General features: G+C 38.2%; 1 protein-coding gene across 1 annotated transcript in view; it reads right to left on the minus strand.

Annotated features, from left to right (window-relative positions):
• Positions 1-8,140, minus strand: part of LOC148944560 (glycine dehydrogenase (decarboxylating), mitochondrial) — a 123,928-nt gene extending 115,788 nt beyond the window's left edge. The window contains exon 1 of the mRNA XM_089100623.1: positions 8,093-8,140. The gene's annotated coding sequence lies outside the window, so the exon portion shown is untranslated. The remainder of the gene's footprint in view (positions 1-8,092) is intronic.
• Between the last annotated feature and the right edge of the window lie 17,317 nt (positions 8,141-25,457).

Genomic DNA, 25,457 nt, shown 5'->3' on the forward strand with positions numbered 1-25,457 from the left:
GTTGCTCAATTTTACATATGGGGAGAATTTTACAGGGGGAATTTTCCGCGGGAGGGAATTTTCCTCGGGAGTGAATTTTTCGGCGAGAATATTTCAAGGGGAATACGCAGGATCACAAACTAAACATTGCTTCAAAAATTACCAATAATACGCGTTTCAAAACTTTGGGCATGAGTTTCCTGTACTCGTAAGTTAAAAAGAATCAAAAGATTTTTTTTTTAAAGGTATCCGTTTAAAATAATAAAATTAAATTGAAAATCTCAAAATTAATAATTCTAAGAAACATTGTTATTTTTTTATGTCAAGACAAGTAAAAATGCTCAGCTCAATAATAGTACAGGCAAATGGAGGTTTGACCCGAAACAAATTGCAACAGAAATGATTCTTACACCATCTTGTAGAGAAAAAAAAACTGAACAACATATCCATTTTCGCATATTCTGAGTCGACGCAAAATAAAGGTTTTTTGGCTTTTAATGCGATTTTTTTTACGTTTTCCTGAAAAAAATATAATTTTAGTATCCGACCGTTTTTCTTGAAATGAAGTATGATTCTGATGCAGAATGACAAGCTGAGACAGAAAATGAAGTCCGATTGGGTGTCTGGTGCAAAACAAAAAAGTTTCACTATCATCAATATGCGTTGCGGTAATTTTTGTAAAGACAATCAATCGGCACTTGTTATTCAACAAATGATCGGTTGTTCGTAAAAATACCTGAACTAGGCACTAGTATAAGACACTTCGAAGGCTACGTAATGCAATAAAAATGAAAATCGTCACATTCATCACTCAGTGTTTTAAAGATTTCAAAGTTTATTCCCAAGATTTGACTGAGACATCAATTAGACGAAGACCTCAAGTAATGCCAGAAAGTCGAGTAGAAAACTAGTTCCGGTCAGTGACAGTCATAACCTTTATTTAAATTCGCCATCTACCCCGAGAAAAAATTTTATTCGAAAGTCCGCCATCTAACAGTCGAGTAATACTTTCCGGTGAATCTGCTAGTGTTCTGATGAATGATTAGCGCAGGTAAGAAGTCGGTTTTTATAATGGTGGTTCGGAACTGAATACTTTAAAAGTTTAAAGGATAAATTATTGTACTTTACTGTTTTGCGTCAAATTCTTTGATGTTTCATGTCAGTTGAAGTTTTTTTTTTTTTTTTGTTTTACAGCGACATCTATTGAGAAGACAATCGTCCCCTGAAATACACCTTGTACCAACAGGTGACCTCATCATCACGACAGGTTAACTTTAAAAGTAGTTGCAATAGAAGTAGTAGTAGTAAATGTTGCACTAACAGTAGCGTTAGCAGTAGTGTGCGCATATTGCCTTTTGATGAGACGATATTTCCCCTTTAAGCATTCTCTGAAAGTTCCAACTTAATACCCCAATTAATTCTTGAGCTAGGCTAGTTTGACGCTGTGCATGCACACAGCGTCTTTGGATTTAGTTCAACTTTCCCCTCAGTATTGTAAATGGAGAAGTATGATAGTAGTAGCTCAAGTAGTATTGGTCGCATGCAAATATTGTCTTTTGATCATATCCCTTATCATTCCCTGAATTTTCCCAATTAATATACTTACTTATTCCTGTGTTTCACCCTTTTGACAATCTGTGTAAACATAACGTGTTTTCATTTAGTTCAACACTTTCCTCAACATTCTCTGTAAGGCTCATTTGAATATCCCTCGTCTTCTTGGAAAGTAAAGTTCAAACAAACATAGCCCTCTCAATAACGTATCCATGTGCAACAATGAAGTAATTGCCTTGCCTATAGCCGTTGTCTTGAAGACTTTGGGGACGTTGACATCCCTAGAGACATTATTACTGGACCTTTCAACAAGGCTGAACAAAAGAAATCTCTTAAAATTTCGATCAGATATGTTTTGCTTAATAACTCTTTTTTTTTTATAGCGAGATGTCTACTCAGTTGGAGCACTGCAGAATCTGCAAAAGAAATGTCGAAGACGACTCACATTACACGATTATTACACAGAAAGGAGCTGCCGGAATTAACCAATCTAGTCAGATGCGAAGGGATACCGTTGTGGTCACTGCCGGACAGAAGGTCCATGAGTTATGCAGAAAAAATTATACACACAGGCGTAACATTGACAATGACACTCAAAGGCGAAAGGATGAGTGGCTAGCTAAAATTTCCACTGCCAAGTGCGAGTTGCGGTCGAGTACTTCACAGTTCAGGTTTAACGAGTTTTGCTTGTTTTGTGGCTGCCCTGTTGACCTCTCAGCTTCACACCGGAAAGGCTCAGATGTTTTCTGCGTTCGGACCATAGACTTTGACAAAACAATTAAAGAAACATGCGAACTGAGAAATGATGAATGATGACTCTGCTGCACAGGATACCATGGACAAAAAATGAAAGATACCTCGAGATTCTAGACCATTATGCAACTTACGTGACAGGAAAGTACCCTTCTGCCACTATCGTTTTCGACGGCTACGATGGTGGGGCTTCCATAAAAGATATGGCTCACTCGTTGAGGAGTCGTACAGTTGGCCGTGAGATCTTCTTCACAGCAGATATGCAGCTCAAGCTGAAGAAAGAAGAGTTCTTATCTTGCAAGAAAAACAAAGCCAGGTTTATCTGCGCTTTGGCTGATCATCTCCGTGCAAATGGTGTCTCTGTCTCCCAGGCATCAGGTGACGCAGATGTCCCGATTGTGGAAGCTGCTGTTGCCTCTTCACGGTATCACGACACTACCGTAGTTTGGGACGATACCGATCTATTGGTTCTCTTATGCTACCACTGTGACTTGTCAAGCAAGAAACTATTCTTCGCACTTGAGCCAAAGTCAAATAAAGCTCCCCGAATATGGGACATACACACCCTGAAAGAGAAGCTGGGACAAGATACTTGTCATCTGATCCTTTTTGCTCACGCCCTGTTAGGCTGTGACTCTACTTCGCGAATCCACGGTGTGGGAAAAGGTCTTGCACTGAAGAGGCTGATAGAAGACAATGATTTCCGAACATCAGCTGCAGTGTTTATGCAGAAGTCCGCTTCGAAGGAGGAAATCAAGACCGCTGGTGAAGACGGCCTGCTGAGCATATACGGTTCGTCGAAAGGAGGGAACTTGAACAAACTCCGCAGAGAAGTTTTTGAAAAGAAAGTGACAACGGCAAACTCTTTTGTTCACCCAGAACATCTGCCACCAACTTCTGATGCAGCCCAGTTTCATAGCTATAGAGTTTTTTTATCAAGTTCAGGTATGGACCGGGGAGCCTGATCCGGAACTGAAAGCCGAAGAATGGGGAGGGACGAATAAATATGACTTCTTGTACCCATTAACAACTGACCTCCCACCAGCCCCGCGTATGCTCCTAAAGATCGTGAAGTGCTCCTGTCGTGTACAGTGTAGTTCAGCGAGGTGTAGCTGCTTTAAAAACGGATTAGTTTGTAATTCAGCATGCAGAACCTGCAAGGTAAAAATGTGTTCCAACTCCACAAAAATCGACAGCAACAATGATGAAGAGAACCTAGAACCCTAGTCGTTAATCCATTCCAAATGAAAAAGTTGTGAAACTAGTCGGAATCTGATTCTCTATTTTGTATTTTTTATAAGATTGATTCTATTTAATAGACTGTGAAGATTAGACACTATGGGTTGACCCTAAATTGTATACGAAGAGTGTTTTAAGTGTGATTTACGATACTGACCACTGAAAACCAGTTCGGTTTGTAATTCACTTTCCCTAATTATTTTCTAAAAAAATGTAGATCATTCATTAATTATTACGATTTTTTTTTCTGGTTCAGTGAACAACCTATTTGATTCTATTTTCGATCTCAGCTCGTGATTCTACGTCAGAACCACACTTTCATTCAAGAAAATCGGGCTACAACGAAAATTGTATTTTTTAGGCGAAAAAAGTCGAAAAAATACAGTTACTTTTTTTATGGTGCTTCTTACGCTAAATCCGACTTCGTTTTCGGTCTCGCCATGTTATTTTGGGTTAGAATCATACTTCCGTTCAAGAAAAACCGATGTCCACGAAAATTGCGATATTTATTCGAATAACGAAAAAAATAGCATTAAAAGCCAAAAAACGGTTATTTTGCGTCGACTCAGAATATGCGAAAATTTATATGTTGTTCAGGTTTTTTTCTCTACAAGATGGTGTAAAAATCATTTCTGTTGCAATTTGTTTCGGGTCGACCTCTTTTTGGAGCTCATTTTCCTGTACTATAAACACAAGTCGTTTTCAGTCAATCACAGATGACACTGTAGCTTTTAGAGGAGTTTAAGGGTAGGCATAGTTCCACTCTTATTTGTGAAAATGTCTGTTTGTTTTAAGTTTCACTTGATCGTACTAGTGTTACGTTTTACGTTTCATTTATTCATTCGTAGTAGTTCCTGTTCTTTTTTATATTTGACTTGTTATATGACTTTATTCCTGATCGTTGAAGGTTTGAATATCGCTCTTTACTTCTTTCTGATTTGTTTAAGCGTTTTAAAAATTCATAATGAGAAATGCAAAACCAATCACCTACTAGTATTGAACGAACGGCGAGCCATAATAACCAAAAATTAAAAACGCGTTAGAAAAAAAAGGGTAGTGATAAAAAGCTGCTATTTGTAGCTAATTCAGGAAAGGTAACTATTATCTCGATTAGTCTTAATAGTAAAATATTATTTTGAAACTAGGTCAAAGAATAGATGTAAGTGATTGTAAATTATCAATTAGCGACAATCTACGGTAAAGGGTAATGGGAGGCTTCTGCAAAGGTTTCTTGTGGCCTAAAAGAGCAAGAAAAAAGAAATTTACAGGTAACCATGGGAATTCTCTAGAGATAAAATACAACTGAAGTACCGTTTATTCCCTCCTGTTCAGGTAAGAGAACGGAAGATAAAATAAGCCGACAAAACCAAATTGGTTAAAATGCCGAACTCTCTGTCTAACTATACTATAGGCAAGCGTTTCGGGAGTGGGACTTATGGAGATTAAGACGCTTCCCCCTTCAAACACTTCTTGGGAGGCTAAACTCCCACATACAAAGTTGGAAAGTATTCTAAAGACAACAACAAAAGTTTAATTTCAGAATACAAAAAATTAGATTAAATTAAATATGACGAGCCCAAGTATCCTCTGAAATGAAAACTTTTGCCTTAATGCTACGACTAAGCAAGCCGACTTGGGGATCTTCATGAACGGAATCAAGGTCTTGGTTCTGCCGGCCCATGCTCCCTGAAATCAAAATTCCTCAACACCTTTAATCAAATACAATCTTTCTTTCACTATTCCTCTCCCTTTACAGAAAAAAACCCTCCGTACATGAAGGGGGTACGTAGGGCCGATGTATTACCTGATCCTTACCTTATAATATGGCTCGGTCAGCTAAAAGGTTAGAGACCGTTTACTCATATGAACGGTGCACTATCTGTAACGGACATCCACCACATGGCTAATGTGTGAGTAAAGTTCATTTGTGATGCAAATGGATGTTATATTTAGATTGGGGGTGCAATTCTAGGTATATATTTACACATTAGGGGGGGGGGGGCATATATTCTGTAAATATACAGGCTCTAAGAAATTCATGAATTTCTTAGAAAAACTAAAAAAAAAAACAAGCAAAGAAGTGAAAATAAAGGCTCCCCCCCTGCAAAATGTGTTAACTAGGATTATTCCACATAATATGGAGTAAGAATTGTTTTATGTTTCCTTTTGTCCAGGTGGACTCCTATGCTTAAAATACTGGTTGGCCGGTTGGCTAATTTAAAGATTTGTATATATATACACTGTCAAATTAGCCATCTGGTGGTATCCCATCTGTAACAGTCAAAGAATCATATACAGGAAATTTTAGAACAAGCATAATATTCCAGAGCCCATGCTCATTCAGCCATCCCTCCTCCAAACAGACAAGTTGTTCAAAACATGGAAGTAACTGTGGAAATCTAGAGTTTTGTGAAACCTGGGCCCGAAGGACTACCTCATTCCCGCATATGGATCGTAAATTTTCTAGTGGGTTCTTAGACACTCCAGTAGGGAAATTCTTTTACCCTACCCGTCCCACCACCAGTGCCTATATGCACTATTTGGGTGATAAAAGTAAAAACATATCCCGCAAACTTAAGATGTAGGATTCAACGTTACATAATCCTCTGCAAACGGTGCATAAAGTCAAAGCTCTAGAAAGCTAAAATATGCTCCAAGATAGGACTGAGGTTCAATACTTAAACCAACTCTCGCCTAAATACTAAAATCAAAAAAAAAATCCCTAAATATCTTGGAGGTTCTTAGAACCACCTAAGAGAAAATTCTCTTATCCTCCCCCTTCCCCTTATTGGTCCATGTATACGTTTGAAATGATACGAGAAAAAATATAGGCCACAATGTTCAATTTTACTTGACAAATGTCAAAGGTTAAAAAATAGTAGGCTTTTGCGGATTATGCCATTGTTATTTCACAGGTAATTACTTTTGAACAAGTCCAGGGGATGGCAAAACTCGCAAAATATACGAGTCATAATCTTTATTGTTATCTAAAAGCTAGCAATATGGGAATCTTAGAAAAGGCTGAAAAATGTCTGGCACTCAATAGAGAAACCTGATTAACAAAAGCTATTGCGTAACATCGGAGAATCTTCAGGTCTATTACATAATTCCTGTCTGTAAAACTTCGTGAACTTGGAGCAACACAATTTTTACTGGAAGCTGTAAAATATATAACTTAAATTTAAGCTTTAGCGAGTTTTTCTTGCATTAATTTTGCGATACAGTAGCGTTTCCAGTGGGCCAAATTACAAATTGCTTCCGTGCAACAAAATTATCCTAAAACTAGAAAGAAGATAAATTCTTAGCTCCTGTGCTGTAGGATAGGAAAATTTGAATAGGATAAATTGACATGCTTCTTCTAAATACCTAAAAACAATTTTCAAATAAATTTTGTAATAAAATAACCCCTCCTGTAATTGATTGACATTGTCGATTGTTAAGTGCATTTTCACCATTGAACATATTAAGTTACAACTGTATCCCCTTCCCCCAATCTCAAGATGTTCCTGTAATAGCTGCTTATAATTTTGGTTAAAGTTTATTACAGGGCCGAAATCAGGAAGTAAAAAAATAAATGTCGTCGTTTGCCTCTGCCCCTCCCCTCAATGGGGCCAGATATAGCCCAATCGTAGAAAAGTTCGCTGTTCTTTGTTTTATTTTTAATTGTCTTTATTTGGGATGAGAGAATAACTCTTGGCGAGAAATAGGAAGAACAGAACATAATGGCAAACAAAAACATACCAGGGATTTTTTATAAGCTGTCTTGGGCTTTATGTGGCCCTTGAGGGGAGGGGGGAGGATTGGGATGCCGTATAAGCCTATAGTATAGTTGGGGTATTAAGAAGAAAACATGTTAAGACAACAATTCTTACTTCATAATATGCAGAAATTTGTAGTTAACACATTGTGAAGGCATTTCCACTACACTTTACCCTCAACCCCCTGCCCCCAATGTGCAAGTATATAGCCCAAATTCTACATTTCCCATGCGTTTTTCCGTTTCTTGATTACGTCCCGTTAATTCAATTTAAGGGTACACGGGTTGAAACAAGAGTTACGCATGGCCAAATGCTTGTGGAATATACAATTCGGGCTAGGCTATATATTCGCACATTAGAGGCTGAGGGTAAAACACGGTGGAAGCGCTTTCAAAATCTGTTAACTACAATTTTCCTGCATATCATAAAGTAAGAATTGTTTTTGTACCATGTTTCCTTCTCAACAGCCACAATTCTAGGCTTATACAAAAAAGCCCTGTGTAGCCTATGCGCCTTCAAGCGGTAGACTAGGCAACCGTGGTGTGAGAAAAGTTACCGACGGCAATGCAGCAAGCTATACAGCCTAGGCAAGAACCATGTATGCCAGAGCGTGGTCAAGTTGCACCCATATGACCCGAGTATTGTGCGCTTTACCTTAGGCCCTATTACTTTCCAATTTTTCTGCACGCCAACTGCCCTCCCCCCCCCCCGCAGTCTTGAAATCTGATGAACAATATCTCCGCGACAGAGGACAATCGGCTATGACCTAAATATAAAAAAAACCACACACACACAAGGAAAAGACCTACTGTTCTTCCTGAAAAATCCAAAGCTCCTTTTCAATCACGAGCTAAAGTAAAAAAGGATTACTATCGTACGGTTAGCTTATCTTTGTATTCAAGTTTTGAGATGTCAAAAGTTACGTCACAATCACACGCCTTCTTCTTGGCCAATAGGAAAGCTAAAACCAGTTGAATCTGGAAACAAGTCACAATAGATTTTTGCTTGTGCTATTTCACTACACAAGGATTAATTTTTTGTCATGTAAGAAAAATCAGAGATTGAGATTGTCATCAGGGCCAGGGGTATAAGCTTTTCTTGGCCAAATTTTTGAATTTCACCTCGCCGAAAAACTCCTCTAAATGTTTATGAAGTTCGTGAGGGCTCGATCGCAAATGCTGCGATCTTATACGTTTTAACTTATAAGGGCACTTGTCTGTTAAACGGAACACGCTCAAGAATTACGCTGTCTAAGTTCTGACAAAATCAGTTTGCCTCTCTGGAATCGGTTATGATTTGCTTATTTTAAGCGAGAAAACTACGATGTAGTTGTATTTCAGTTATATATTAAGTATTTAGAGGTGGTTAGGGGTTAGGTTAAGTTAGTTGGGTATTTAATATAATACGCTCTGCGCGGCTTTCTTTCCATAATTCTTTGCCGTAGTTTCCATAATTTTGTTTTTAAAGTATTATATTATCATCGTGTTTCATTAACCGAACTTCAGTTCCTGGGTGTGTTCCGTTTAATAGACAAGTACCCCTATAAGTAGTAAACAAATCAGATATGTGCCAAGCAATTCAAGAGAGTCATTTTAATAGATGTGGTTGAGTCCTCAAGAATAAATCTCCAGGGCGATATGATACGCACCGTCCAGTGGCAGTTCGGTCTCTATTGCACCTGGGGCAAAATCTTTGCGCCCCCTTCTGTCTCCCAACAATTTTCAGGCCAAATTTTAACAAAAATTTTATTTATTAACAAAAATACTATTTATTAACAAAATTGTTCATTTATTTAAATCTGGCTTTTCTTACTTTAGCCTCTGCAAAATAATCTTGAGATAGGGAAAAATGAAAATTTTGGGTTCAATATGTTTATACTAATTGCCAATTCCCCCCCTATACTTTATTTTAATGAAATTAAAATGTCTCTAAAATTTGCACCCGTAAAACCGCCTCTGGCACCATCCCACGAGGCAAGGGCCCATTTCCGTGTTAAAATTCCCTGCCAACTAAATTTAATTCAAATTATTATAGATTCCTTACTTAGAATTGGCCCGATGGTCTCAAAACAGTGGCGTATCCAGGATTTTTTTAGGGGGGGGGGCAAAATAAGTTGATCCGATAAACTTGCGTTGGGAGCAAGTTTAATTAACGCAAATTTGCGTTAATTAAGTAAATTACACTAATTTAGACTATATTAGGGGGGTGCCCCCTCGCCCCTCCCTTGGATCCGCCACCGTCTCAAAATAGAGCTGTTTCGGTAGCCTAAGCCTCAATAATTGTTTTGTAAGAGCAGCACGTTGGATTTGTCCTTTTTCGCTATGCCATCAATTTAACTTTATTGCAAAAAAGTGGTAAGATTGGAGGCAAACTGAATTTTGGGCCCATTTTTGGGCGTAACAAGCCAATAAATAATTTCTAAGACCACACTGGCTCATGATCAGATCTAGGGGGCTATAGTGGGCAAGCTCCACGGGCGGCACACCCGGGGGGGTGGCAAAACAAGCTTAAATTGTAATTTTTTGGCAAAAATTGTAGTATTTACGGTATTGATGGTGCGACAGGGGGAGGGAAAGTCTACATTGCCCCCTCCTCGGATACAAAAATCTAACTCCAGCTCTGCAATGGCTATACATGACAAAATGAAAAAATTGTGAAGAAAAATGAGACTGGTTACCATCAAATCACTTTCGGCCCTTATAGAGCATTAGAGCTTTCTGTTTCCAAGCAAATGAGGCCCCAACTTTCTACGACCACCAATTCGATGAGAAGTGGCAGGGAATAGAAGTTTCTTGGTTATTTTCACTTTGTCGGGCCCATTTTTGGAAGAACTAATATTTTTTTTTCACAATTTCCTTCTGATTGGGATTAAATTAGCCGAAGGATAACAAGTCTTGAGCCGAACAGCAAAAACTATTTTTGGCCTTTCTTCGGGCCTGATTCTTGGGGGAGGAGGCTTGCTCCAGAAAATTGTTTTCCAAGAACTTAAAAACTTTTCTTGGTCCATTTGCGAACCCCTATCCCTCCTCCCCCCAAAAATATACTTATTTTGACCCAGAGAACAAATCTCCGATAGTTTCAAACTAATCCAACATCAAAACAAGGTCTCCTTTCCCAGGAGCTATGGTTATGTCATCTCCAGAGGCATAAATGTTGGACGTTTCGAGTATTTTGAACGCAATTTCTATTTCAAAATTTTTATCGAATGCCTTTAGAGTCACGGGGGGGGGGGGGGTTAGGGACGGTTAGCCTCCTCTGAAGTTTTCAAAACCACCTCATCCATAAGAATTGGCTGGTTGAAAAAAAGAAGATAATTCTGTGAAGGCATATGGTTCTTTACTTAGAGAGTACTTTTTCACTGCCTCTGAAACTACGAACCACTGGCCGGGTTGGGAAATGTTACAATAAATGTTGGAAAACTGAGTATAGTTCTTGCTAAAGGTCGAAAGCAATGGTTTTCACTTAACCGAAAGAAAGAAGATTTGTAGTCAATGACGGAGAAAACCGGCTGAAGATATTCTGCCGCGCTGTCGTTTCTCGAGCTATCTTCCATATTCGAGTGGAAAGCACCGTTCAAGCAGACACTAGTTTCAAACTTGAGCTGGACTAAAATCTAAAAGTGGTTGAAATGTGTGACGGTTCGGTGGCCCATCGCCAAAATATATTCAAGAGATTGAAAAATATAGCGATCCGAAAAATGAGTGTTATAACGCGGGTCTGAAAGGGCAGCCATCTACTATTATACAGTTATTTGTGTCCCAGTTGAGTTTATTAGTTCAGTTTATCTCTTTGAGACTGAGGCAGTAAATGGTAAATTCCAGAAAAATTCCCAAATTTCATTAGTTCTCTCATTGCTAAAAAAATAAGGCTTACCGTTTGTCCTTTACTAGTAGTGATAATGAAAGTTGGCCCACGGCGAGAAGATAAACTTTTGAACTATGAGAGAAATAATTTATTGAACACTGATCAACAATCGTTGAAGAGCTGATGAAAACATATACATTAGTTTTTTTGTGCGGTACGTATCAGAAACTTAATTGTTTTGGCACGCATCAGAAAAAAAAAACGGATAATGTCTGTTCAAAAAGCCGCTTATTCCTGATTTGGTTGAAAATGAGTTGAGTCCTGATTCAAACAAAATTTGCACTTTACTGAAAAAATACAAATGAATGTGCATTGTCAATTTAATGTACATATACTGATATTTAGTAATCAAAACGTTAATATTATTTGATTTATTAAAGTTATAAAAGTAAAAACATTTATTTTTTTCAGTAAAGTGCAAATTTTGTTCTGGCCTTGGGAAGGCATGAGGGTTTTGCGCTCAACTTATGTTAATTTCTGCTCGTTTTGAGTTTGACTCGATTAATTATTGTAATTTCTATTCGTTCTGGGTTTCATTTATTTATCGATGCTGATTTGTGGTAGTTTCACGCTTGGTAGATTATTTGATTTTATTTTTGCTCATTTTTTGTTTAATGGAGTTCTTTTACTTTTTTTTTGAAAAAACTTATTTTGTGGAAAAAGTTTCTTAAATTAATACTAAAAAATGTCAAGCCTTCCAATAAGTTTCGACTATTACAAAGGGCACTAGCCCTTTTAATTTCCAATCGAATGAGCCCTTTTTCAAGTTTTATGACAAAGTTTTCAATAAGAACCTTATATGCCCCCAGGGTATAACTTAAAACCCTTGCCCTGAGGGCTGTGGTGTAGAGTCCTGCTCAAAGATATACTTTCCGGACCTTTCAACTACGTTGAACAAAATGGCTATCTCAAAATTTTGATTGGATGTGTTCGAAGAAAAGGTGGGCATGAGAGGTGGGTTAGTTGCTCTCCAATCACTTTCAACTATTAAAAAGGGCACTAGCCATTTCAATTTCCAATTGAATGAGCCCTTTTTGAAGTTTCTACGACAACGCTTTCAATAAAAACTTTATATGCCCCAGGGCATAACTTACAACCCTTACCCTGAGGTCTGTGGGGGAGGGGTTGTCATGCTTAAAGACCTAATTTCCGAAACTTTCAACTACGCTGAACAAAATGGCTATCTCAAAATTCCAATTGAATTAGCCATTTCAATTTCCAATTGAATTAGCCCTTTTTGAAGTTTCTACGACAACGCTTTCTATAAAAACCTTATATGCCCCCAAGGCAAAACTTACAACCCTTGCCCTGAGGGCTGTGGGGGAGCGTCCTCCTCAAAAACATTATTTCTATCTGGAAATTAACTACGCTGAACAAAATGGCTATCTAAAAATTTTGATTGGATGTGTTTGGGGAAATGATGGGCGATGAAGGGGTGTTAGTTGCCTTCCAATCACTTTCGGCTATTAAAAGGGCACAAGCCACTGCAATTTCCAATCGAATGAGCCTTTTTTCCCTGGTCTAAACCAAAAAAAAAAAACAAAAAAAAAAAAAAAAAAAAAATACATTGTACCCATATGGATCTTTACTAAAAAATGTCAAGCCTTCCAATAACTTTCGAGTATTACAAAGGGCACTAGCCCTTTCAATTTCCAATCGAATGAGCCCTTTTTTAAGTTTCTATGACAAAGTTTTCAATAAAAACCTTATATTTCCCCAGGGCATAACTTATAACCCTTGCCCTGAGGGCTGTGGGGGAATGTCTTGCTCAAGGATATAATTTCCAAAACTTTCAACTACGTTAAAAAAAATTGCTATCTAAAAATTTGGATTGGATGTGTTTGGGGAAAAGGTGGGCGTGAGAGGGGGGTTAGTTGCTCTCCAATCCCTTTCGACTATGAAAAATGGCACTAGCCCTTTCAATTTCCACTCAAATGAGTCTTTTTTAAATGTTTTACGTCAAATCATTCTATAAAAACGTTCTATGTTCTCAGGGCATAACCTACAACTCTTGCCCTGAGGTCTATAAGGGAGTGTCCTCATCAAAAACGTAATTTCTATCTGGAGATTAACAACGCAGAACAAAATGGATATCTTAAAATTTTGATTGGATGTGTTTGGGGAAATGATGGGCGATGAAGGGCTGTTAGTTGCCTTCCAATCACTTTCGGCTATTAAAAAGGCCACCAGCCACTCCAATTTCCAATCGAATGAGCCCTTTTCGAAGTTTCTACGACAACTCCTTCGATACGAAGTGCCCTGGTCTAAGACCAAGAAACCAAAAAAAAAAATATAATAATACATTGTGCCAACATCGTTCTTTACTTAGGCAGCGCTATTGTACTGCCTATGATACTTATCTCAGTCTGGTGTGAAAGGACTTGTTTAAGCGTGAAAGAGTATATTTAACGTTATGTAACTGAATTCCTTAGCATATAAAATAAAAATACGGCACAAAAGAGAAAAAATGATACAAATGGGACATTTCTCGTTATGCGTTGAAGACACTTTTGACCAAAACATAATAAACCTTGGTGCACCAGCTTGATTTTAAAGCTTAGTAATACCACATATTTAACTATAGAACACTAAACTAGACTATAGTGGCATGGTACTCCTATGTTAAACGGACTCTTTTTTTTATACTGCAATGGAAACCAGTCACGAAAAACCCGTTTTTGACGGGTTAATTTAAGACACCGCTATAGAGTAATACAATGTATAGTGTGGTTTTCATTGCGTATACGATATTTAAACTGTTGTTTTTTGGGGTTTTAGGGGGGGGGCTGTACCTATGTTCGGTTTGGTTACATATTAATATATGCTTAGCTTTATCCCCCCCCCTCTAATGTGCAAATATATAGCCCAAACGTGTTTCTAAACTATAATATATTCAACCTATTTCATTTTATTTCATTAGCATTAACCAAACTATCACTATATAAAGAGTCCGTTTAATATACGAGTACCAGTGTCATTTCTTGAAAACAATTCTCTGGGATACTGCCTCCTTTCCTAACTGTAAATAAAAACCAAAAGCCTACTGCGTCATTGGCGCTTAACTGAAAACGGATTATATTACAAATAATTTATTTTCAAGTTATTACAGTATTGAAAATAAAAATAAAATTACAGCGAAATAAAAGATTGAACTGATGGATCTTTCAACAATTAATTATCGTTATACATCAAATATTAATTTTGGTGTTTTTTATAATTTTCAATACTGTTTAAGACAAATATAGTTTTCAGTAAAGCGCCAATTACGCAGTAGGTCTTATACTTTTACAGTTAGGGAAGGAGGTCATACCTAAACTCTTGTTAGTTGTGATTTTTGTTCGTTTCAAGCTTGATTTGCATATTTAATTTCAGTTTCATTCGTTTCAAGATTTATTTATTAATTTACATTAATATCTATTGTATGTTTGTTTTCATTGATTGTTTATTTAATTTTTGTTCGTTTTAAGTTTCATTTATAATTCAATAGGAAATTTTTTGTTTCGTTTTAAGCTTGATTTTAATATTCAATCTAAGCATTACTCGCTTTAAGATCTATTTATTCATTTATATAGTTACTTGTTGTATGTTTTTGCTATGATTGTTTATTTAATTTCTGTTCGTTTTGGGTTTCATTTATTCTTTAAAAGTAATTTCTGATCGTGTTGAGTTTGGATTTTAACAGGCATTTGTATATGCTTATGTGTAGTCTAAAATGGTCTCTACTATTAATTCAAAAAAATCTTTTTAGGAGAGTTTTTTAAATTAATTTTTTTTATTTTTTGATTTCAAAAAATTTCAGGTTTTAAAAATTTATTATTTCAAAATCAAGTTTAAAAAAAAAATAAATCAAACATTCATCAAAGTATCAAAACTGTTATCAAAGTAACAATATCAAAGTGAAAAGGTGGGTTTGTGTCAACCTCGGAGTTTTTATTATGTGATGTTTGAACTATTTTTAACAAAATTGCTATCTCTAAATTTTTATCGGATGGGTTTGGGTAAAAAGGGCCTGGGGGGGGGACTAGATTAAGCTTCGGTCTCTTTTGACTGTTTAAAATTGAACTAGAACTTTCTATTTTCAATCAAATGAGCCCTCTCTGAAGTTTATACGAGTATCCCTTCTATAAGAACATTATATATCCCCAGAGTATAAATAACAACGCCTATCCCTGGGCCCTGGGCGGGGGGGGGGTTGTGTCGACCCTGGAGTTTTAATATCTGATGGTTGAACTATTTTTAACAAAATGGTCACCTGAAGTTTTTATCGGATGGGTTTATCCATCCCATACACCCAAAGGCGTGGAGGGCGGGAGGGGCTAGTTGCCCTTCGATCTTTTTTCATGCTAAGAAAATGAACTACAACTTTTAATTCCCATTCAAATGAACCCTCTCTGAAGTATATTCGACCAAACCTTCCATAAGAACCATACATACCCCCAGAGCAATAGTTACGACGCCTGCCCCGGCCCTGGGGGGTGTGTCTCGACACAGGAGTTTTTCTTATCTGACCTTTGAACTATTTTTAACGAAATGACCATACGTAAAGGAGTTTTTGTTATATGATCTTTAAACTATTTTTAACAAAATGGCTACCTCAAATTTTTTATCAAATGTTTTTGGGGAATAAGGGCTTCGGGGGGTCAGTTACCCTCTGATCACTTTTGACTCTTAAAAAGGGCACTAGAACTCTCGATTTCCAATCGAATGAGCCCCCTTTGAAGTTTATACGACGGCCCCTTCTATGTGAATTGCCTCTGGGAAAAAAATGGAGTGTGGGGGGAGGCTAGCTGCCCTCCAATCACTTTTGACTCTTAAAAGTGAATTAAAACTTTCAATTTCCAATCAAATGAGCCCCTTTGGAAGTTTATACAAGCATCCCTTCCATAACAACCGTATATGCCCCAAGGGCATAACTTACAAGGCCTACCCCCGGGCCCTGGGGGGCTGTGTCGACACCGGAGTCTTTGTTATCAGAAGTTTGAACTATTTTTAACAAAATGTCTATCTTAAATTTTTTATCTGATGCATTTAGGGCGTGGAGGAGGGGGGCTAGTTGCCCTCCGATATCTCTTGACTCTTAAAAATTGAACAAGAACTTTCAATTTCCATTCAAATGAGCCCTCTCCGAAGTTTATGCGAGCATCCCTTCCATAAGAAACATATATGCCCCTAGAGCATTACTTATAACCCTGCCTCCGGGCCCTGGCGGGTTCCGTCGACACAGAAATTTTTCTCATCTGACCTTTGAACTATTTTTAAAGTAATGGCCATTATAAAAATTTTATCGGATGGGCTTGGGGAAAAAAGAGTGTGTGCGTGGGGGGGGGGGGGGCTAGTTGCCCTCGGATATCTTTTGACTCTTAAAAATTGAACTAGAACTCTCAATTTCCATTCAAATGAGCCCCCTCTGAAGTTTAAATGAGCATCCCTTTCATAAGAACCATATACGCCCCCAGAACAACACTAACAACGCCTATCCCCTGGGGTCTGGGGAGAGTTTTCTTTATCGAATTTTTGAACAATATCCAAAACATTGGCTATCTCAAAATTTGTAGCGGACGGGTTTGGGGAAAAAAGAGCGTGGGGGGGGGGCTAGTTTAAATCTCTTGACTCTTAAAAAGTGAACTAGAACTTTCCATTTCCAATTAAATGAGCCCTCTATGAAGTTTATATGAGCATCCCTTTCATAAGAACCGTACATGCCCTTAGGGCATGACTTAGAGTGCCTTCCCATGTGCCCTGGAGGGTTGTATTGACACCAGAGTTCTTCTTATCTGACCTTTGAACTATTTTTAACAAAATTTCTATCTCAAAATTTTCATCAGATGAGTTTTGAAAAAGAACGCGTAGGGGGGGGGGGGCTAGCTGCCCTCGGATCTCTTTTGAATATTAAAAAGTGAGCTCGAGCTTTCAATTTCCAATCAAATGAGCCCTCTCTGAAGTTTATACGAGCATCCCTTTCATACGAACAATATATGCCCCAGGGCATAACTTACAACTTCTGCCGGGGTTGTGACGACACCTGAGTTTTTGTTATCTGACTTTAGAGCAATTTTTAACTTAATGGCTATCTCAAAATTTTTATTGGATGCATTTGGGGAAAAAGGGGCATGGGGGGGCTAGTTGCCCTCCAATCTCTTTTGACTCTAAAAACTGAACTAGAACTTTCAATTTCCAATCAAATGAGCAATCTCTGAATTTTTTACGAGCATCCCTTCAATAAAAACCATATATTCCCCCAGGGCATAACTTACCAACGCCTGCCCTCGGGCCCTGGGGGCTGTGTTGACTCCGGAGTTTTCGTTCTATGGTCTTTGAACTATGTTAAAAAAAAAAGCTATCTCAAAGTTCTTATCGGATGGGTTTGAGGAAAAACGGCCGTAGAGGGGGGGGGGAGGCCAGGTGCCTTCCAATTTCTTTTGATTCTTAAAAAGTGAACTAGAACTTTCAATTTCCAATCAAATGATCCCTTTTTGAAGTTAATACAAGCATCCCTTCCATAAGACCTATATATGCCCCCGGGGCATAACTTACAACGCCTGCCCCCGGGCCCTGGTTGGTTGTGTCGACACCGGAATTTTTGTTATATGATCTTTTAACTATTTTTAACAAATTTGCCATCTTAAAATTTTTATTCGGTGCATTTGGGAAAAAGTTTTTTTTTTGGGGGGGGGGGGGGAGCTGGTTACCCTCCAATATATTTCGAAGATTAAAAAGTGAACTAGAACTTTCAATTTCCAATCAAATGAGTCCTCTCTGAAGTTTATACGAGCATTCTTTCCATACGAAACCTACGTGTCCCCAGGTCATAACTTATTACCCTTGCCCCTGTCCACTGTGGGGGGAGTATCCTGCTCAGACATGTAATATCCAGAAAATTCAACAGCGTTGAACAAAAAGGCCATAACAAAATTTTGATTGGATGTGTTTGGGGAAATGGTGAAAATGGTGGGCATGGAAGGGGTGTCAGTTGCCTTAGAATCACTTTCGACTATGAAAAAGGGAACTAGCCATTTAAATTTTCAACCAAATGAGCCCTTTCTGAAGTTTCTACGACAACGTTGTCTATACAAAATCTTATGTGTCCCCAGGGCATAACTTACAACCCTTGCCCTGAGGGCTGTGGGGGAGTGGTCATCCTCAAAGACCTAATCTCCAGAACTTAAAATTTGATTGGACGTGTTTGAGGAAAAGGTGGGCGTGAGAGGGAGGTTAGTTGCCCTCCAATCACTTTCGACTATTAAAAAGGCACTAGCCCTTTGAATTTCCAATCGAATGAGCCTTTTTTGAAGTTTCTACGACAACGCCTTCTATAAAAACCTTATATGCCCTCGGGGCATAACTTAAAACCCTGGCCCTGAGGGCCGTGAGGGAGTGTCCTCCTCGATAACAGATTTTCTCTAAGGAAAACAAATAGGCTAAATAAAATAAATCTCTCAAAATATGAATTTGGTGTCAGTAGGTACATGATGGGTGTGGGGGGCTAGTTGCCCGCTAATCAATTCTGACTATTAAAAAGGGTACTAGCCTTTTGAATTTGCAATGACATGAGTTTTTTTTTAAGTTCTTACGACAACGCCTTCTTTAAAAACCTTATATGGCCTCAGGGCATAACTTAAAACCCTTGCCTTAAGGGTTGTGGGGGAGTGTCATCCTCAAAAACATATTTTTTATCTGGAAATCAACTATGCTGAACAAAATGGCTATCGCAAAATTTTGATTGTATGTATTTGGGGGAATGATGGGGGGTAGTTGCCCTCCAATCACTTTCGACTATTAAAAAGGGCACTAGCCCTTCCAATTTCCAATCGAATGATCCCGTTTTGAAGTACATACGAAAAGGCCTTCTTTAAAAACCTTACATGTCCTCAGGGCATAACTTAAAACCCTTGCCTTGATGGTTGTGGGGGATTGTCCTTCTCAGAAATATATTGTCTATCTGGAAATCAACTACGCTGAACAAAATGGCTATCTCAAAATTTTGATTGGATGTATTTGGGGGAATGATGGACGTGGGGGGGGGCTAGTTGCCCTCCAATCACTTTCGACTATTAAAAAGGGCACTAGCCCTTTGAATTTTCAATCAAATGAGGCCTTTTTGAAGTTTCTACGACAAAGCTTTCTATAAAAACCTTCTATGCCCCCAGGGCATAACCTACAACCCTTTCCCTGGGGGCTGGGGGGATTGTCCTCATCAAAAACATAATTTCTATCTGGAAATCAAATACGCTGAACAAAATGGCTGTCTCAAAATTTTGATTTGATGTATTTTGGGGAATGATCGGCGTGGGGGGGGAGGGGCTAATTGCCCTCCAATCACTTTTGACCCTTAAAAAGGGCACTAGAACTCTCGATTTCCACTCGAATGAGCCCCCTTTGAAGTTTATACGACGACCTCTTCCATATGAAGTGCCTCTGGAAAAAATTATAATAATAATAAAACATTGGAGCCGTATGGCCTTTACTATAGGCAACGCTATAGCGTTGCCTCTGATATACTATCAGGAAAATTGTTTGGGACAGGACCAGAGGCCAATATTTATTTCCTACAGATCACTTAGTCTTTACATTCTTAAATTCTTTTAATATAACACCAATGAAAAGTCGATGAAGCCAGCCTATTTTTTGGCAACATTTTTATCATAATTTTTGCTTAGAAAACAGTATTTCTGAAGTGGGATTAATATTTTATCTGTAAATATGAAAGCTTTGTTTTTTTAACGGAAATAAATCTGAATAGCAATGGCATAAGGTTTTCATTTTTCTGAGGGAACTAGGGCTCGCCATATTTTGCTTCACCATTTCTAGGTTTTGTTGGTTTTGTAAGACTTTTCTAGGGCTTAATAGATTTTCTTAGCTATATTAGTTATTATGGGTTGGCTCCACATCGTGCTTCAATATCTAGAGTCATCACTATATAACGAGTCAGAGGTAATATACTTCAGATTGCTTGTGCAGGACGCCGACTCTTGGTGATAAGAGTGCATCGCCAGGTGATGAGAACCAAATAGTGAAAGAGATGGCCTGAGGCTTGTACACAGCTTCTGTTCAACTGGAGACCCCGGGAACTTCTTGCTGTCTGGTTGTAGACCTGGTTTAAGCGCTTCGTGTAGACTTGAGAAGTTATCGGTCCCGAGCCTGCAAAAGTAGGACCCATTTTGTGCCTTGAGGCCGTAACAATGTCAATGACTTCAATAATACGAAAATTCGACATGAAACATTGCGACGTGGAAAGAGAACTATCGTACAGAAATGTTGACAGACGAACTCAGAAGTTCTTAACTTGACTTGTTAGGAGTTCCAAAAACCTATCTACCCGGGTTAGGAAACATGAAATTAGGAGACATAGAATTTATTTGTTCAGGTAGGAAGATTGGTAGTGAGTAGGGCTTATGATAAATAAGGGAGTTTCGAAATCTTGGTTAGGTTGAGAAAACATTAACCCTTTGATGCCTAAAGGTTCCCTCAGGAACCAAAAATTTCAGAATTTTTTATTATCAAAACTACACAAGCTATCCCCTCGGAGTTGCTATCATTGTGTCATAGTCAACGAGCTCTTTTCCTGGTATTTTTCTCAGTTTATGATCGTCCGCCTTTGGGTGAGATAATCGCAGTCAAAGTAAGTACTTTTTGCCTCCTTGGATTTTTCAGAAAGGTGGGTATGTATTTTTGTAATTGACAACGTAGTGATTTGTTCTAGAGTTTTTATTTCCCTGACCTGGCAGAGAGGAAGGTCTGACAGTTCAAATGAAGTGTCGTTTGCGTCGATAGTGTAAAAATAAAGGGAAGGGAGGGGCCTAAGAATCGTGGCTCCTAGAGGAACCATCCGTCAGAAATGGGAACATTTCAGGCGACTGAACGTATATAGAGTGTGATCATGCTAAGATATCCCGTAACAACTGTTTTTACGCCACTATCTTATAATTTCTGATGGTTCGACCATGCTAAATAGGATCTGTACCTCTGAGGAACCATCCAATAGTATTGTCAATAGTAAAATACTAAACTTTCTGTAGCTAAATTACGAAATTTCCTGTAGATACAATTAGTAAGATTGACTAAGTTTCTCAACGAATATGTCTTTTCTAGGGTTGCAATGGACGAAGTTACATCAACAGCCCCAAAAACAGCGGAAGATGAGTGCTCTAAAATTATGAAGAAACTGCCTTCACGCCAAATTTCATTGGCACAAGCTGTGAATTTTGTTCTTTGTCCAGATGATACTTCTGACCTGGAAGACCTGCCAAGAGATGTTGAAGACCCATCTGATCCGCAGTATGTTCCTCCTGGCTAAGTTTTAGAAGAACTGCTCTAAGCTGAAATAGAAACCGGCCGAATGGAGCCCAACGACTGTGACAGTCAGAAAAGTCTCAAGCTAATGGAGGTGAAGAAACCCGACCACAACAAGCCCCAAGTAATCCTACTTCCAAACCAATGAGATGACGAGACATTGCTTAGAGGAAAGTAGATTTTATCCCACCAGACATTCTGTGGAAAGATCAGCTTCAAGTCGACCAAGAAACGAGTGGCAAGACCCCATTGAAATATGTCAGGTTGTTTTTCGATATAGAAGTAGTAAGTCACATACGCGATCAGACAAATATATATGCAATTCAGAAAGATGGTAAGCAGTTAGGCGTTTCTTCGACTGACATAGAGCGTTTCCTAGGAGTCCTTGCGTTTACAGGAATAGTGCAAATGCCCTCCTATCGCAGCTACTGGTCAAACGAAACTCGTTACTCGGTGATAGCCGATGCTATGTCACGTGACAGATTTGAACTGATAAAGAAGTATTTGCATTTCAGTGATAATGTATCGCACAAGCCTCAGGGAGACCCTGGTTACGACAAGATTCATAAAATTCGTCCCTTGATAGAAAAGGTTCGAGCCAACTTCATGAAGATACACCCGGAAGAACACCAGGTCATTGATGAGCAAATAGTTCCGATGAAGCAGCAAATATCGCTGAAGCAGTACAATCCGAAAAAAACACATAAGTGGAGATACAAGTTCATCTCCAGAGCGGGAATAAGTGGATTTGTGTATGATTTAGTAATGTACACTGGCAAGAGATCAGTTGATATAAGCGATTTGGGGGTTGGTGCTGATTTTGTCCTCCGACTTTCGAGGGGAATCCCGAACCACATTAAGTACAAGTTAGTTTACGACAACTGGTTTTCGCCACTAGACCTGGCCCGACCATAAATGACCAGGGTTTACTTACATTGGCTACAGTTAGGGTAAACAGTTAAAAGATTGTACTTTGGAACTAGATAGCAAAATGAAAGCACAAGGAAGAGACTCGTATGACTGGCAGGAGGAAACGCAGTCGAATGTTGTAGTGGTGAAGTGGTATGATAATAAGCCGGTTCACTTGATATCAACCTATGCAGTTGTGGATCCTGAAGATACCTGTGAGAGGTGGGATGGCAAGCGAAAAGAGCATATAGAAGTGAAGAGACCACACTGCGTGAAGGAATACAATCGCTTTATGGGTGGTGTTGATCTTGCCGATATGCTGATAGAGCTGTACAGAATTGACTTCAAGTCTCGAAACAAGTGGTACATGCGAATTTTCTTTTTCTTATTTGACCTTTCCATTGTAAATGGGTAGATCCTATATCGCAGGTGTCTTCCTACTGGACAAAAGCCCATGAACTTGCTGCAGTTGAAAACGGACGTTGCACGCGCCTTACTGTCTGGTGCATCCTCACCGACACCTAAGAGAGGTAGACCACTCAACGAAGCTCTATCCTAAAAGAAAGGAAAGCATAGTTGCCGCCCACCAGATTCAACGAGACTCGACGGCCAGGAGCCCTTTCCAGCTTGGATAGACAGCAAACAGAGGTGCCGAGGTTGTGTTCAAGCCCACTCCAAGGTGAAGTGTGTGAAGTACGAAGTGGCTTTGTGTTTCACGCCAAACAGAAACTGTTTCCTATCTTACCACACTAGCTAGGCGATGTGTGAATATGTACTGTTACTGCCGGATGTTGCCTCTGGGAACCATTCTGTAGTTTCTTCACTTTTATCAATAAAAATTTTTTCTTGACATTTTCGTCGCGGAATGACCTTAAATAAAGCACAGAAACAGGCGCGGAATTTTTTCCTCTTTTTTTCAATATTCAGGCATCAAAGGGTTAATTACAGAATTCTAGCTGCACATTTTATAACAAAAAAGCGTGACAGTATGGAACCGACTGACAGAGATATTAATGACTAAGACGGCTTTTAGATATGGTTAGACAAACAGATAGATAATGAGCGAATAGAGAAGATCCCAGGTAGAAAGGCAGTATTTTTTATTAGGATAGTTTAATGTCAAGGTTGGTACAAATACAGCTAAGATAAATTTGGTGTAGGGAAGGAAATAACAATAGTGATAGACTGCTACGATTTTATAGGTACAATAATCTAATAGCAACCGATATAATATTTGGCCATACAATGGCCCATTATTTGTACAGTATTCATACATTACAGACCTTATTGATTATATTACTGAAAACTGATGACTGGCAGGATCTATATAGGACACTAGGGTATATAGAAGTGCCGTTAATGACTTTAAAAGTAAAGGCCAGCCAGCATCTAGTAATGTCTAAAGTTAATTTCTAGCTGAAATTTAGGAAAGACAACTACCGTCAAAATAGTTATTACGTTGAAAGATTCCAGGACTAGAATTTGCGAGGAACTTTTCATGAATAGTTGGATATGAAACTGGAAGTTCAGAATTTGATAATGTAGAAGATGGATGGAAGCTTTTGGAAAATGGTTTGCGATGGCAGAAGATGTTTTAGGAGGGGAAGTTAGATAAGCAGTTAGGAATATTAGCAAAACACTTTAAGATTGGTAGAAGGAAAAGGAGTTTGTACAAGAAGATTCTGAGCGATAAATTATACGAAAATAAGAGTAAAGTAAGGGATATAAAGAAGGCAAAAAGTGTAGTTTGAAGAGATACGAAATGAAGGTCTTGGACAAAATTGCCCAAGCTGCTTGTAGAATACCTTGGTCTTTTTCTCGGCCCTTGGAGCCAGGTGATTAAAGCGCCGGGGTAGTATTCCAGTGATAATGGGTTCAAATCTCAAATTGTTGTATATTTTTAATATATATCACTAGCTTCTGTCTAGAAATGCTCCTTTCAGAAAATTGAATGTTCCACCACAAAGTTTATTTTTGATTTAACTGTTGAAAACAGTTTAAAATTATTGTCCCTCAGAAGAAAAATAAGCGATTAATTCAGAATCGAAGAAAATACTTTGTACGTCAGAAATGAATTCCTGCTATGAATGCAGTATTTCAAAACGTTGTAAGTTACACAATCGATGTGCGAGAAACCTAAAAACAAAAAACACATTTTTGGCGTTTTGATCGTTATCGAGCAGTTGTTTGTAAAATAAAGGTTTTTATTTGGGCTTCAAGATAGGTAGGATTTGACAGAGAAAATTCCAACTTTTTTAAATAATAAAAGGAGATACATCAAGTGCCCCAAAGGGTCTACCAAAAATTCATATTTATAAATTTGCAACTTACTAGCATAAATCTCATTGTTGTAGAAATTGGGTATGCTAAATTCCTTTGAATTAAGAAAAAATGACTGCATGTGATGAGTTCTTTTACTATTTTTGCACCCAATAATACTGATTTTCGTCTAACGGCATATACTCAAGGTTCCTCAAAAAACTTCAAATGTAAGGTGTAATCCCTTCCACTGTGTCCAACTTTTTCCCAACGCGACAAAAATTGGGTGATTTTATGTTTCGTTAAAAACAACAGGAAGTCAAAGTAGAATATCAACTAAAGTTTTAATTTTCATATGACGGAATTCTGCGAAAAATGTCTTCTAAAATCTGTACACGATATAAAACCGATCAAAATCACGGAACCTAGGTTTTGAAGATGAAATTGAAATACTTAATGCTGGTCGTGTTGGGGTTGCATAGAAAAAAAAAAAATTTAAACCGTGGAACAAAATAGTAAGGGTTGAAACGCTGTACATTGGGATTAGGACTTTCCTAAAGTTATTTTCTTGTGTCACAGAATGATGGAGTTTTGCCTCGACAATATCCTTCGTTTTATGTGGTTCTTGAAAAGTTCACCCACAAATGATCTCAGAGCAAACTCGGTCCGCAGCTCTTAAATTTAAGAATCAAAGTTGTATTATAAATCAAGCTAAAGTAAAAATTACAATGAAAAGTAATAAGTACCAAACAAAATATTCGCAATTGACGTGAGGAAAGCTTTGGTCTGGGTGTAAAAATTTTCAAAGAACCAACTTAAAATAAAAGCAGACAAACTCATGTTCCTAATCAG

The sequence above is a fragment of the Artemia sp. Qi Xiang Cuo genome, chromosome 14, assembly GCF_049724085.1.
Source record: "Artemia sp. Qi Xiang Cuo chromosome 14, ASM4972408v1, whole genome shotgun sequence".
Taxonomy (NCBI): domain Eukaryota; kingdom Metazoa; phylum Arthropoda; class Branchiopoda; order Anostraca; family Artemiidae; genus Artemia; species Artemia sp. Qi Xiang Cuo.